The 14117-nt window shown below is 33.8% G+C and overlaps 1 long non-coding RNA gene across 1 annotated transcript; it reads left to right on the top strand.

Annotated features, from left to right (window-relative positions):
- The first annotated feature begins 383 nt into the window (after window positions 1-383).
- On the top strand, window positions 384-13153 carry LOC146544446 (uncharacterized). The gene is made up of 5 exons (XR_014882776.1): window positions 384-471; window positions 1538-1631; window positions 8115-8298; window positions 11877-11914; window positions 13097-13153. It is a non-coding gene; the product is annotated as an uncharacterized LOC146544446 (long non-coding RNA).
- Window positions 13154-14117: the final 964 nt, after the last annotated feature.

The raw sequence follows: 14117 nt of genomic DNA, 5'->3' as shown, positions 1-14117 counted from the left end.
AAAATGAACTTGGTTTACTTGTCTTGCATATTTGAAGTTTTATCATGCAAAGAATTGCCTTTATTTCTGGGAAAAATGTCACTAGGACTGTCTCAGGATATTTCAAAAGTATTAAATGGCAGGTTCATATTCTTACTGGTCTTGCCTAAGATGAATTCTCCATAGAGACTGAAATGAAAAATATCATTATATATATATATATAAAATTGTGGAAGCATTTCTAAAATATATTTTCTTCACTTGTTTACAGAACATGACACATCGTATAATGACATAAAATCTTTTATTAGCTCCTACTGAGAAAAACCTGACTTTCTGACTTTACTGGAGTTAAAATTGCCTTTTTTTTTTTGTAGCTTTTATATGGAAAACCCTCCTGCCAAGTTCATCCTCATGAAATCTTTACATCTTGAAACAGCACACTGTAATAATGCACTATATATGTAAAAGTACATCATTATGCATTGGCAAGTAAGCAGCAAGTCCATCAATACAAAACTAATGGAGATAGTTAAGTAGTAAAAATTATCGAAAAAAAAGCACTTAATCTGTAAATGACAAGGTTATATGCATACTAAATTGAAAAGAAATGTTGTACGCAATTATGTGTATATGATTTTATTTTCACTATAAACTATAACAAATCTCATCTTTATTTAAGCAAGCATATGACAATGAGACATACCTTTTAAGTGTATTTTGAGAGGAGCATATTTCTCAAAACAAATTATGCAGAAATTTGTGGCTTACTGATTAGCAGTTTTTTTCAATCTTAGCAGCCCTGGGATTTAGCTGATATGATTCATACAATTTATGAGAATACATTTCTATGATCGTAAGTTTGTGGTTGAAATTCTGAAATAGTTTTTATTCAAATTGTTGTATTAGGAATATGCTGTGGGTTTGTGGCTTTTTTTTTTTTTTTCCCCTTTTTCTTTCTTTTTCCTCCTGTTAGAATAGAACCATAGAATTGCTCAGGTTGGAAAAGACCTTCATCATTAAGTCCAACTGCAACCAAACCATTCTACCCTAACTCTAACAACCCGCCTTACTGACAGATTGAATGACACACATTCTGACCCAGCCAGACTTACACCTCTCTACATCAGCTGAGCGGAACTGCTTATACATGTGCTTGCAATACAATGTCACAGTTATCTATGACTTCACTACTGTGACAGGGAAGCTGAGAGAGACACTTAACATTCTTCTTGTCACAGTCCTGGACAGGACAAATTAGGTCTGAGAGAGGTGCAAAAAGCAAAAATCTTTCTGTGGTTCTTCTGCACTATTCCTTCACCATAGAATAGAACAGCTATTCATGAAAGAGCAACGTATGCTGAAGAAACAAGGGAACTGAGGCATATCGTGGTCTTTGGTTTTGAACTCAGGTGCGCTCTCAGCTTTTCATTCATTGATTTAATTTAACGATTTTGCTATTTTACGTGCAGGTTTACTACAAGAACTTGCAGACACCACTTTTGAGAATGGACAATACTACTGCTAAATATTCTACTATTTATTCCATTTTTCACAGAGATAAAAATTATAGTTCCAGAAGCTGGAAGTTTTAGCTGGGAAATCAAGAATTAAGGTTGTTGCTGGTTTGGAAATACACATTCTATCTTCAGGTAGTTCATTTGTTTTTATTCAAGTCACTACTACTCCTATGTAATTGGATATTTCTATATGCACTGATTAGCAAAGAGCTCACTGCTGTTGCCAACATGAGCGCTCAGCATTGCAGGCACGCCTAGCAAGTAAAAGAGACATTAGGCTTAGTTCATCAGGGCAGCCCTGGCACTGCTGTTCCAGGCATCAGCCTTTCGTTAGATCTAAAAGCATATGTCTGTATATATGGCAAAATGTCTTATACTTCAGCATACAGCTACTTTTCAGCCTGCATTTAAAAAAATAAAATAAAATAAAAATAAAAATCTACATTCTTTTTCCCCAGCTCATTCACAGTTAGTTAGATAGAGATAATAAACCAGTCCTGCTATGGAGAAATAGAACACCTACTCTTTTATTTTATCAGTTATTCCGGACGTTATTTTTAATTATTTCCTCCACAGAGACTAAAAAAAACACAAATGAAATTTTTTAAACTGAATTTTTATTTGACCTCTTTGCTAATTAGTGCATATGAAAATGTCAGTTTACCCAGGGGCAGCAGTTACCCAACTAGCAGTAGCTGACTTACAAGAAAATGTTTCTATGGTCTTTTATTTGCTGTAATTTATGTTTTGGTATATATATTTATGTGTATTTCACTGCATTTTTACTCCTGCCTCATTAATTCATAACAAATTGCTTGCCATAGTCTTTCCATCAGTAGTTCAGTAAGGAAGTTATTCCAAGCAATGTGGCAATTACTGAGACTATAAGGGATCCTAGGTAGTCACTGAGAAGAAATGGTTTCTTTTATACACACATACCTTGCTATCCCCTGAAAATATGTTCTGGAGAAGTTTGACAGTAATTTTAAAATAGTAAAACATTTTTTTTCTATGATAAATTACATAATAGAGAAATTAAACAGGCAGAAACTTAAAAATCTATGCAAACCTGTCAATAATATGTTGCACTGTAAGATTTTTCCCATTCTTATCACAATAACATTGCTCAAAAAAGAAAGACTTCTACAACATAATAAGGAATAAGTACAAGAGGGCCTCTGCTCAACATCCATAGAGAGATATTCCACGTATTTCTACAAAACATACAAACATTAAAAACATTAAAATTATTTTCCTATAGGCTATTATATCTGTATTCATAACAGTTATAATAACATAAAATTGTATAGAGAAAGTTTCCTGCAACAAGGAATGGGAAATGCTATAATAACAAAGACCAGAGCACATTTTCAAATATGTGATGATGAAATTCTGAAATGGCAGACAAGAAACTACAGCGCTACTATGGCACTTTTGGCTAAAGCTTATAAGCAGTGCCAATGATAGCCAATCCGAACCTCAGGACAGAAAAATATTGCAAGTGTGACCCGGAAAAGTCATTTCCAGTTATTTGCAAAGATGGAAAGAAGTGCTCCTGAAAAATAAAAAAGAAAAAGAAAGAAAAGCCAAAATATTAGTATCATTAGCATTTCATGTCAGAACGTGCACAACAGAGACAGTTGTTTCAGAAGCTCTCACACACGCTCCTTCAATTTATTTGAATGCATGGCAATTAATTCTTGCTTTTTTTCCCTATCAAACTATTAAAAATCAAGTTGTTCAATTACGTGAGTCATATTTAAGTTCAGCTTCATGCAGGAACGATAGACATTTTACCATGAACAAGTGTAATGTTTCTTTTGCTCTTTTAACAACATCAAAAAAAATCACATCTCCAAAGATAATTTCACTACCTATACTGCTGTACTCCCAAATCAGGTACAGTAGTGCTTCATCACCTGTTCGTTTTGTACGCAATGGCAAATGTTTTGCCACAATGGCACCATTGAATTCTGCAGTTTTGAAAAACAGAAGTACTATAACTTATTATTTCCTAATTACTTCAGAAGTCAGAGAATGTGGCAGACAGCATACATCAGAAAACATTTTGATTCAATTCTCTCAATCATTATTTTACTTACTCTCCAGCAAGATACCACTGTTTCCCCTGCTAACCCTTAAATGAGGTCTGGGACCCCATTTCTGTCACTCATTGCATGCGTCTGAGCTCCCCCAAGTTGGCCCTGCCTTCCCACCAGTTGCTCAGTCACTGCTTCAAGCCTTGACTTAGCATTTCCACTGAACATACTCTAATTAATGCCTCACTAATGACACGCCTACTATTTTGTGGAAGGCTTGTCAGAAATCATGTGAGCTTTTACTTTGAGACTCTCAACTGAAATGTATTCTCTATTTATCTATTAAACATAAAATTTGGGAAAAAAATATAGGTTGTCTGTTGTAAAAAAAAAAAATTAAAAAGAGCAGGAATAGATTAAATTACAGCATTTCATTGTGATAAATACAAAAATTCTGATAAGATCAAGACTGGGAGAAAAAAAAAAGGAATCCTTTCAATCATGATATGCAGTTGATATGGAAAGTATATCTATAACGATGTGTATCAAAGTGCATTGTTTTGAGTGATGTATATCAATTTCATGTAACATCTTACACTGGTTCATTTTCCTCCTTTTCAATGAATAGTTGTAGATAAAGGTATGACTCCTAGTACCAAAAATTCTATTTATGGCATATTTTTAATACAAACAGTATATCTGTTGCAGAACATAAGGTAAGTGGAAGAATGCATGATCAACATAATAGCAGACTATTATATTAGCACAGCACATGCTTGAATCAGTGTTTGAAAAGTATAGCAACCTGGGCCAGGTATAACATACCAGTGTTAGTTCTACCAGCGGTAAAAGATGTGACAATGAAGAATAGAAAGAATAATATTAAGATCACTAAATTATTAACCACTGGGTTTTTAATATGAGTGAGGGCTAAGTATTTCTTACGGAATCTGCAAATTGCATGTTAGAGAGAAAGTAAAGGCTAGCAACTTTGCCACAGCAGAGTTTAGCATACCTCACAAATATGAACTCATCAGGTAAGACTGTGTGTAAGCCACTGCTGAGAACAACTAATATTAACTCTCCCAAGCCTCCTGGTCATGTACTTTCACATTGTCCTGATATACACATGTATTCATTGTAACAATAGTGCTTCACCTTCTGTTATACAACTAGCTGCACAGGACCAAGTGAGAAAATGTCATTAAGTCATGCCTGAAGATTTAGGAAATAATCCTCATCACCAAAGAGGTGCCCATGTATTTTGCTTTGCATTTCAAATAAAATTGGAATATCTTATAACTTTGTTATCTAAAAACTCACAGCAGGTACAGTAAGCATATTTAATAGCATCACTTTCTATCTGTCTACTTCAATTACTTTTTTAACTCTTTTGCTTATAGAGAGTTTAGGAACAAAATTACAAATGTAAGACTGTTGAAGTTGAATTAATCATAGTATCTTGCAAAGGTGATAAAATCTAGTGATAATTTGACTTTAAGTTAATTTTCTTGAGAGATAACCGGCATAGGTCCAGAAGTGGCAGCTTGAATATAGATTTTGCTCCTGGCACTCGAACGACTCAGAAATTCCTTTTTCAAGATCATTTTTGTTCTACTTGAAGTACATTTTGCTCAGGAAAAATGCATATATAGACCATGTCAGGAGAGTTCGTAATTCACCTTTTTGTACCCAAAATACATGGAAGATAGAAGAGTTTGTCTTACGTACTCCTAGCATATATTTTTAAGACATCATGACTGTTTCATATTCTGAAACAGTTATCTACCACCAAAAAATCCACCACCACCAGCAAGCAATCACTTTTACAGCCATTTATCCAAAAAGATAACATAAACGACGGTAGAGAAGGGATATGAAGAGAGTCACATGATTTCTCTGTATAACAATAAGCAACCTGAATAGAAAATACAATAAATGAAATATTTTTTAGTTCAGGAGTCAAATTATGTGCATTTTTTAATATCACTAATTAAACATTATTTTTCATGTCAGATTCCTCTTTTTTTTTTCATTATACTTTACCTAATTAGTATATCTAATTGTTTTCATCAAATACTTACTTTGTAATTGTTCTTTTTCTGTTATTTCTTTTTCAAAGATCATTACTAACCTCATGGGTGTGATCAAGTGTAGTAGTATCTCAATGGGAATTCTTCTACATAATAAGAAAAGCTAAGTATACAGAAGATTGAAAGTATTATAAAGATAGGAGAGGCAGTCCAAGAATTACAGTTTCTGCATTTCAAAGCAGAGGCCTGAGGGCTGAAATGGCTAAACATGCTAAAGATGGGGAACATATGGAAGAGAAAAGAACAAGTCAGCCTTACTGCAAATAGGGATACTTAAAGAGAAATGTGGAAAGGACAATTATGCATTTAGTGAAATCTGGTGCAAAATTTCAGAAATAGAATTGTCCACTGAGTCTTCTTTCCTGCTGTAATTCTAGGAAATTAGATGCATATCTAGCCAGTAAAATGTGTGAGTGGTTGTTCTGTGAATCAAAGAAAGAATATGAAGTGATGAAGTGATACCAAGCTTTCATTCAGAAAGAAACTTCCTGATGATTTACTTTATTTTAATCTGATGAATGAATTCCAATTAGTCAAAGGCCAGCATATTCCTTTTTGTATCTACTATGTTCATATAATGTAAAAGAGACTGTTAATGCAAAAAAAAAAAAAGGTGGAAACCTGAAACAAAGAAAACCTCCTGAATGTGATTCCTAGCTTTCATGTACTAGCTGTTGTGTGTCAACAATACCAACTGTTGCTTGTGTATAAATGTAGACTTTTCCCTGCATTATTTCTGTACTAACAAGAAAGCTGAGCTATATGCATTGTGTTCAGTACTACTTCAGGTTCATATCAGGGCAAAAGATCTTCATCATAAATCCAGAAAAGATATAAAAATTACCAGTCAGCAGTACCTATAGGAGTGGATTCTTTAAAATATGGTATCAAAATTAAACCAAGAGCACTCTGGAGATTACTTTTCAGCATTATAACACTAATTCTGTAGCTGAACTCCAGCTGATAATTATACGTTCATAACTGATATCTCACGTGTGTCTCCTGAAGGACTCATGCTAACAAATTTCATGTTGAAACTGAATATTCTATCATGCTCTTGTTTAGTATAACTTATGTCTAATATCAAAATAGGACAGAGAAGTGTAAGAATATCAACAGAAGCAATTTTTTTCATTTGAAATGAAAACCTGATTACATATAGTAATTTCTTAATATAACACCCAAAATGATCACACTGACTTTCACTTGTACATGCAATACTTGCCAGCACTTTATTCTCTTTACTAACCAACTACTAATATTATTAGTTTAAATTATATATAATTATATAAAAATGTTAAGTATTCAAAATTAAACAAAATATTAGAAAATTATAACTCCTTTGTAAAAAATATATATATATTACAAAATAAAACTCGTTTCATAGCCTACGTAGAGGGGAAAAAAAAAACACAAAACCTACTATTTTTCTGGTAGTATCATTACTGGGAAAGTATCATAGCAGGTATATACCGTAAAAAAGAGATTAGAATTGTTGAATTTTAACTGATTTTTTAAATTTTCTAAGAATTATTTTCATTCGTAATTTTGAGTTCTAACAAAAAACTTAAATAACAGTGCAAATTTCAGTTAGGGCTGTGTCTGTCAGATGTAATTGCTGTATCAGAGAAGACAGAAGTATAACGTGAGGGAGCTCTGAAAAGCTCTTTAAAATTGCTATCAGTGCCCTAGCACTACAGAATTAGGGATCATTATTCTTTCTAGCCCAATGAATTACACAATGAGAGAGAGAACAACTTCATCGGGAGAAACTGAAGTACCAGCCTACAGTATTTTACAGCCTGGAACTAAGGTATCAATTGGCAGATGTCACACTCTTAGTGGAGTCTCAGAAAGCAAAAGGCAAGATTTGCCTTGTATGTCCCATAGTTCAAGTGATGACTTTTTGGAACATTACCAAAGAAAATTACTTTCTCAGTATATTCTGCAAGAAAGGAATAGATTATCTGATTCAAAGAAAATTAATAGACAAAAACTTGAAGGAGAAACAGAAATCAGCCTATAGGATATATTTCTGCATCTTTTTCATCAGCAAAGCATTTGGATAAATAAGCTTTGATTTTTCATTCCATTCATTCTGTTTCTGTTCTTTGGCTTCCTGATTGTCACTTTTTCAGTGTAGTATTGAGAAAATACCTTCCAGTTGTAGTCACTTGGGTCTCCTTTAGATATTGGACAAGAAACTTTGGCAATTCACAAAGGAGATTGCATCAACAGAGGGAAGGGCAGAAACAAAGAAGTCTATGTCCACCACTGCAGCCCACATGTGCAATGTGTGCCCCTGGAAGTGGTCACTGATCATTCAAATAGGCCACTATTATAGAGTCTCAGCACTCCTGTTTTGTGAATTTAGCTTTGGAAATCTGATATCAAGAAAAAATAAGTTGTTGTTTAGATATTATAAAACAAAAGCAGAAATTTTTTCAATCCAATATCCTAATTCTATTTCCTTTGGCATATAGGTCCCTCACGATATAAAACCAACAGCATAAAATTGATGAGGATGAAGGTATTGGAACACAGTGGCTCTTTCCTGACTAATTGTATATAATAGTCATTCAAAAAATTTACAGTATTTAAGACAAATGAAGATGTATTTTTAATTACCATATGGGAAAAATCTAGGCAACAGGAAAAACAAAACTGGTAAGTTACATGATTCCTAGCTTTTCTTTTAAGTCAGTCCAAAGCTGAACTTGAAAGCTGAGCACTGCTTTGTATTAACTTTAATCAAAATTTCACTTGGTAATTTATGACTGGATTTTAACTGATGCCAGAGATGTTTCTAAAAACAAATACAATATGTAATTCTCTTAGCGTGCAAGATATACACATGGAGGAACCAGCAATGCAGTATTGTAAATTCTTCTGAAGACACTGTTGCTTTTTTAATTCTATTTACAGACTTTGTCCTTTAAGGGAATACAAGAAAGGCTTCTATCAAATACAGCCAGTCTTTTCTGAAAACTATTTTTCTATATTAGTGGTAAAATTATCCCATCTTAGCAAAGTTTGAGATGAAGATAAATGCTTAAAGCAAACAAGTCTTCGCATTATTTTTCTAGACATGAATTTTCACAATCAAACAGTGAGACTCCTTCACTTTAATCAAATAATGAGCACTTCCAAAATCTTGCAAAATTTAGGGATTGTAAAACCACACACCATTAAACTGAATTCATGAGAAACTGGTCAAACCAGCACATGCTTTCACAGGAAGGTGCTCAACTGCAGTTAGTCATTTGCAGTACTATCAAAAAAACTCATCTGTTGTACCAAAACAAGCATTAGAGATAATAATGTATTACATATAATGGACTTAAATTTGTAAGACACTTTAAAAATATCTACCAGCATGTAGATATTCAGTGGCTCTTCAGATATGGGCGGGGGGGGGTGGGAGGGGGAGTGTCTAATTATATCAATGTTGCAGCTTCTTTCTGTCTTCCTTCAAAAAACAAGATTCTGTCACACTGCACATTGAAAGTGGTTTGCTCACCTTTAGAACAAAACACAGATGCTTGGTAATTTAATATACTTTCATCATAAGAGTACTCCTGGAAAATTGTGATCTGAGAGTTTGTTACACTTTTGTTGATAACTTAGATTTGTTTTAGAAAATGTTCATAAATGTATCATTATGCTGACTTCTGAAGAGGAACTGGCATATTTTGGAACATTTATTTTTTTCATCCTTGACTTTTTAATCTGATCTCTGGTATCTACAGTTAAGGATGAGGGTTGTGCTCAGAAAGGTTGTGAGTTCTCTCAGGAGTGAGATTGAAATCATCAAGGCATTCAGCACAGGCTGCTAAACACACTAATGCTTATTATTTCTGTTCCTGTGAACCAATGAAGTGAAATGAAAAAATATATATATGTTACTCCATCACTTTCCCACTTTTTTCTTTTAATCTGTGAAGTTAGGGAGCAAAATATTTTTCCTTTCCCTAATTTCCTACAGCTTCTCGAGACAAAACAATCATTTACAGAGTGGTCTACTGAAAACCGTGGTAGAATGGTTGTTGTATTTTTCAGCCCTAAACACATGATTCCTGATACAAATCATCAATGGAAAAAAGGCCAGTTCTCCTTCACTTTTAATTTCACTGGCTACTTCACAAGAAAATAAGCATGAATCAGGTAAGGCTCAGGAATTGTGGAGTAGCTTTTCTGCACAAACGTATTAGAAATTTGTGTCTCCAAATTTTATATCTGCATCTCTAATAGAACTCTGCTTCATTTTCAGCTATTTTTCACAAAGCAATATTCCCCTAAACTTTTTAAAAAGTGTTGATTCTCAAGACTCCATCCTTTCATTCTTACCCTTATTCTTTATTAAACTACATTTACCTCATCTCTGGGTATTTCTTTGGAGGATTGTTTCCCATTTGTTACTAAACTAATTTGAAATTATACCAGAAGCAACTTGGTAAAAGCAGAAATCTACATGACAATTGTGTGAAAAAAAATATCTACATAGATAGATCATCTATCAGATCATGTTTTTACTGAGAAGAAGTAGGAATTCACAAAATGAGACTGTCTTGCTCCAATTTATAGGAGGGAGATGAGGTTCTTTTGATATCTGTATACCCGGCATGAGATTAAGAAACAACGGTTCAAATGTTGGTCCAACCAGTTTATTATAATCCTAATCAGGGAGACAGGGAAGGGAAGGAGGGCGATAGAAAAGATAGGAAAAAAGCAAGAGTTGCGTAAAGGGGGGATAGTCACCACCAGGATCCAGCAGCGGTCCCGTTGCACGATGTTTTGAAGGTCCGAGACAAAAGCGCAGGGGGAGAGAGCAGCAGTATGGCTGGCCTTGGGCAGCAAGCAGGCAGCAGGAGACAGTCGCGGAGCCAATCCAGGAGGAAGCAGCAGAACTCAGGTAGGAGGCCCAGGAGAGCCCGTCAGCATGCAGCAATTCCGCAGTGAGGAATCTGATGGCAGACACCTTTGTTCTGCTTCAGCACCGTGGTAAAGCAAGTCCAGGAGGGAGAGAGGCAGGTCGTGAGGCTTCTCATGGCAGAAACATCCTCTTCATGAGGAATCTGTTGCCAGAAAAACCTAAACCTCATGATTGTAGGTCCTCTTTTTATCCTCCTTCTTTTTCTGCCTATCTGACATCCCTGGGTGCTTGAGGAAGAGTCATGTGAGTACCCCCTGAGATGGCCATCTTCCTCGAGATAAGCCCACACAAAAGACCACTTCAAGGCCATTGATCTGCAGCTTATCTCTCTCTCATTGCCCCTGGCCTTGTCCATCTATGTCCCTCAGACAAAGGATTTCACAACCCTTGCCCAGGACTTGTCCATCAAAGCTGTCCAGACAAAGGATTTCTCAACCCTTGCCCAGGACTTGGTTGAACTTGTTCATCTGTGTCCCCAGCAAGCTTTGAGACAACGATGTAAAAGAATAATCTCTTACAGAGACGTATACAGTGGATTTATTACAGAAAATTAGACGAAAAAAAATTGTCAACCTTCACTTTTTTTCACCGAACCAATTCAAAGAATAAATGTGTTTGAATTCAAAGAAGAAAAATGCAATGTTACCCCCAATTTAGATTTCAAACCATAAAAATTTAAACACACTAGTTTGATCTTTGTCCAGGTGGCTTCTGCTAAATTTCTAGTACTTTTTCATGTCTTTGTATAATTATGTCGAATATAGCCATTAATTTTATACAGGCAGAATATATAAGTAGACAGTTTGTGCAGAATTTAACTGCTTACAAATATAGCAGAGTAGTATTGAAGCAAAGAATGATAGGGAAGGCCTTAAACAAAGGCAACAATGCAGTGAAAAGAAGCTCAGATATATGATGACAAAAGAAAGTGCAAAGTAGCACTGGAGTCTCCAGAGCAATGATTAATTCATTAGTGCTCAGGTAAAGTAATGCAGTCCTGAGAGCTGATCAAAACTTGTTTTTGTGATAATAAAGAAGGTATCCAGATGGTAAAGACTGACATCTATAGTAGATATGTATGCAATGTGGAAATACAAACAATGAAGAAAGAAGATGTAAACCAATAATGAAAATAGTGCAATTGGACCTTAAAATGAGGAAGAAGAAAGCACCCATGTGATAGCCATCCAGGCAAAGATGAAAGAAAAAACAACAAAAAAACCCACACCCTTTTATGAACATCACAGTCATTTCAGCAAAGAGCTCTGGACGTTAACAACTCACTACAAGTCTCTGGGTCCTTTTCTTGTAGGAGATGGCGATCTGATCACCTGGAGAGTCTGAATAAAGGTGAGCAGCTTCCCAATAATAAGTATAACTATAATCTTAATGAGATTTGTTTAATAATAATTAGATCATTTGGAATGAGAATGTCAGCATCATTGCAACTAGACTAACCACAATAAATTCTTCCTAAATTACCATCATTGTAAATTAACTATCAAGATATTAATTATACCAACAATATTTTTAAACTTCCTGTATAAGATGTGATTTACATAATAATCTGTTGAGTTCATGGTAAGAATTTTTGTTTTTAAAAGAATAACAGTAAATATTTTGCTTCCAAGAAAATAATCACATAAGTTTCCAAGGCAGATAATTTGTATCAGTTGGTTTGCATGTTTTTCTTATGAAATAGTTATAAGTTGTGATTGTATGTACCTTGGAACCAGGAGGAAAGACATTTTTTTCTGTATCATATACAGAGAGCAAGTCAGAACCAGAAATTAAAACTTAGAATTGCCTATTTTCTGGTCCACTGCCTTACTCACAAGACCATCCTTCTACGTTCAATTTTGTACAATAAAGAAATTATATAACATGGACTTTTAAAGCTTCATTTGTAATGATATGTCTGTAACCAGGATACAATTTCATTGAGTTTGTCTCTAAAGCAACATGCTTTACCTCAGTTTCTTTTGAAGATAACAGTTTTTTTGTATGCAGTGAGTATCTTTTATTTAATAAGTATAAATTATTTAAATCTCATCATCAATTAATAAATATATATTCAGAATTAACTTTAAAGACCAAGCAATAGCATTAGGACCAAAAACAAATTTGAAGAAAATTTTTTAACAATTAGATGGAATACAATGACAGATCATATGAAAATACATCATTTTTCCTGTATATTATATTCAAAAGCTGGTAGTGTAAACATTATCAAAACTATTGCTTTTCTTTTCCCCAGTCAAATATTATCTAGAGGTAATAGAATAGTAACATATTATCTTGGTTCATTTTTGGACTTATACTAAGGAAATACATACTTAGGTCTCAGATTATCATTGACAAGGGGTGATTTAAAGAACTCTGAAAGCACTCAATAATCAATTTAATCAGCTTTGGAAACTTCTTTTTGGAGCTATATGCAACATAACGCCTTTTCTGTACCGGACTGAATTTATGTTTATGAAGTAATCCATCTTGTTCCAATACTATTTGTCTGTTTCCTCTAACATAAAGACAGGTATCCATTTTTATCTTCAAGCAATCAAGTAGTTGCACATGATCTGCATTAAGGTAAGGGGATTTAAATTATGCCTGTCTGTGGGCTTGAATCTTTTGATTTTTATTTAAGGTATCTAAAAGAATAACTATCAGTTATTTACATAAAGTTCCAATTATACTTCTTTTGTGATAAATTACAATTTAGAGTTAGCTTAGAAATAAACTAATTTGGTAATGAAGTGCTCAATATCAATTGTACAAAGATATCTAAAACTGTTTAGCAATGAGAAAAAGCACAGGTCTTTTTCAGTTATTGAATGTAATCCTGCTGCACAACTAATAGTAATAGTCAAGCCTTGCTTTTCTAAGTTACTGTGTGTTATGAATTCTCTTATATTTTTATTTTATCCAATTAAGGGAAAAGAAAATCCTATATGAAATTTTTGCAGTAAACTTATTTTTCTGAATTACCTTAATGGACAGGAGAAAGACATGTTGGTCAACTTTGCAGTAAGAACTATTTATAATTCTTCAAAAGACTTGCATTGAATTAAATTAATTTTCTGACAGTTGTTACAAAGTTGTGAATACTTAGCAGATATTTTGAAAACGTATCAAAAATTAAATTTCGTAATATCTGTCATGAAGTGCATTACAAAATGAGAATTTTTCATCACCGTTCCTGCTAAAAAAGAATGCAAACATTGTACTGATAACTCAGAAATGGGTTTTCTTTCTCTTTAAAATTTTAAGTCATTTGAATCACATGGGAAAAAGCAACTTTGTTTTGGCTTAACTTTCCCAAATTGGTGAGAAAAAAAGGTCCTTGTTGTATGTGATGATGTACTTCTGTATGTCAATGATTTCATTTCTAACCTTTATTCATAAAATACTTCAATATTTTCAATAATTCAACATATTATTTGTCAAAAGAATTGACAAAGCACATTTGCTCAGGTCGTGCTGCATAACAACCATGTAACCCAGTGTTACAATTCAGTCCCCAGTTCACTTTTTTTTTTTTTATAAAAAGAAT

This window comes from Meleagris gallopavo, chromosome 4, assembly GCF_905368555.1.
Source record: "Meleagris gallopavo chromosome 4, MGAL_WU_HG_1.1, whole genome shotgun sequence".
Taxonomy (NCBI): domain Eukaryota; kingdom Metazoa; phylum Chordata; class Aves; order Galliformes; family Phasianidae; genus Meleagris; species Meleagris gallopavo.
Note: the sequence above shows the minus strand (reverse complement) of the source record. Positions and strands in the feature narration are given on the sequence as shown.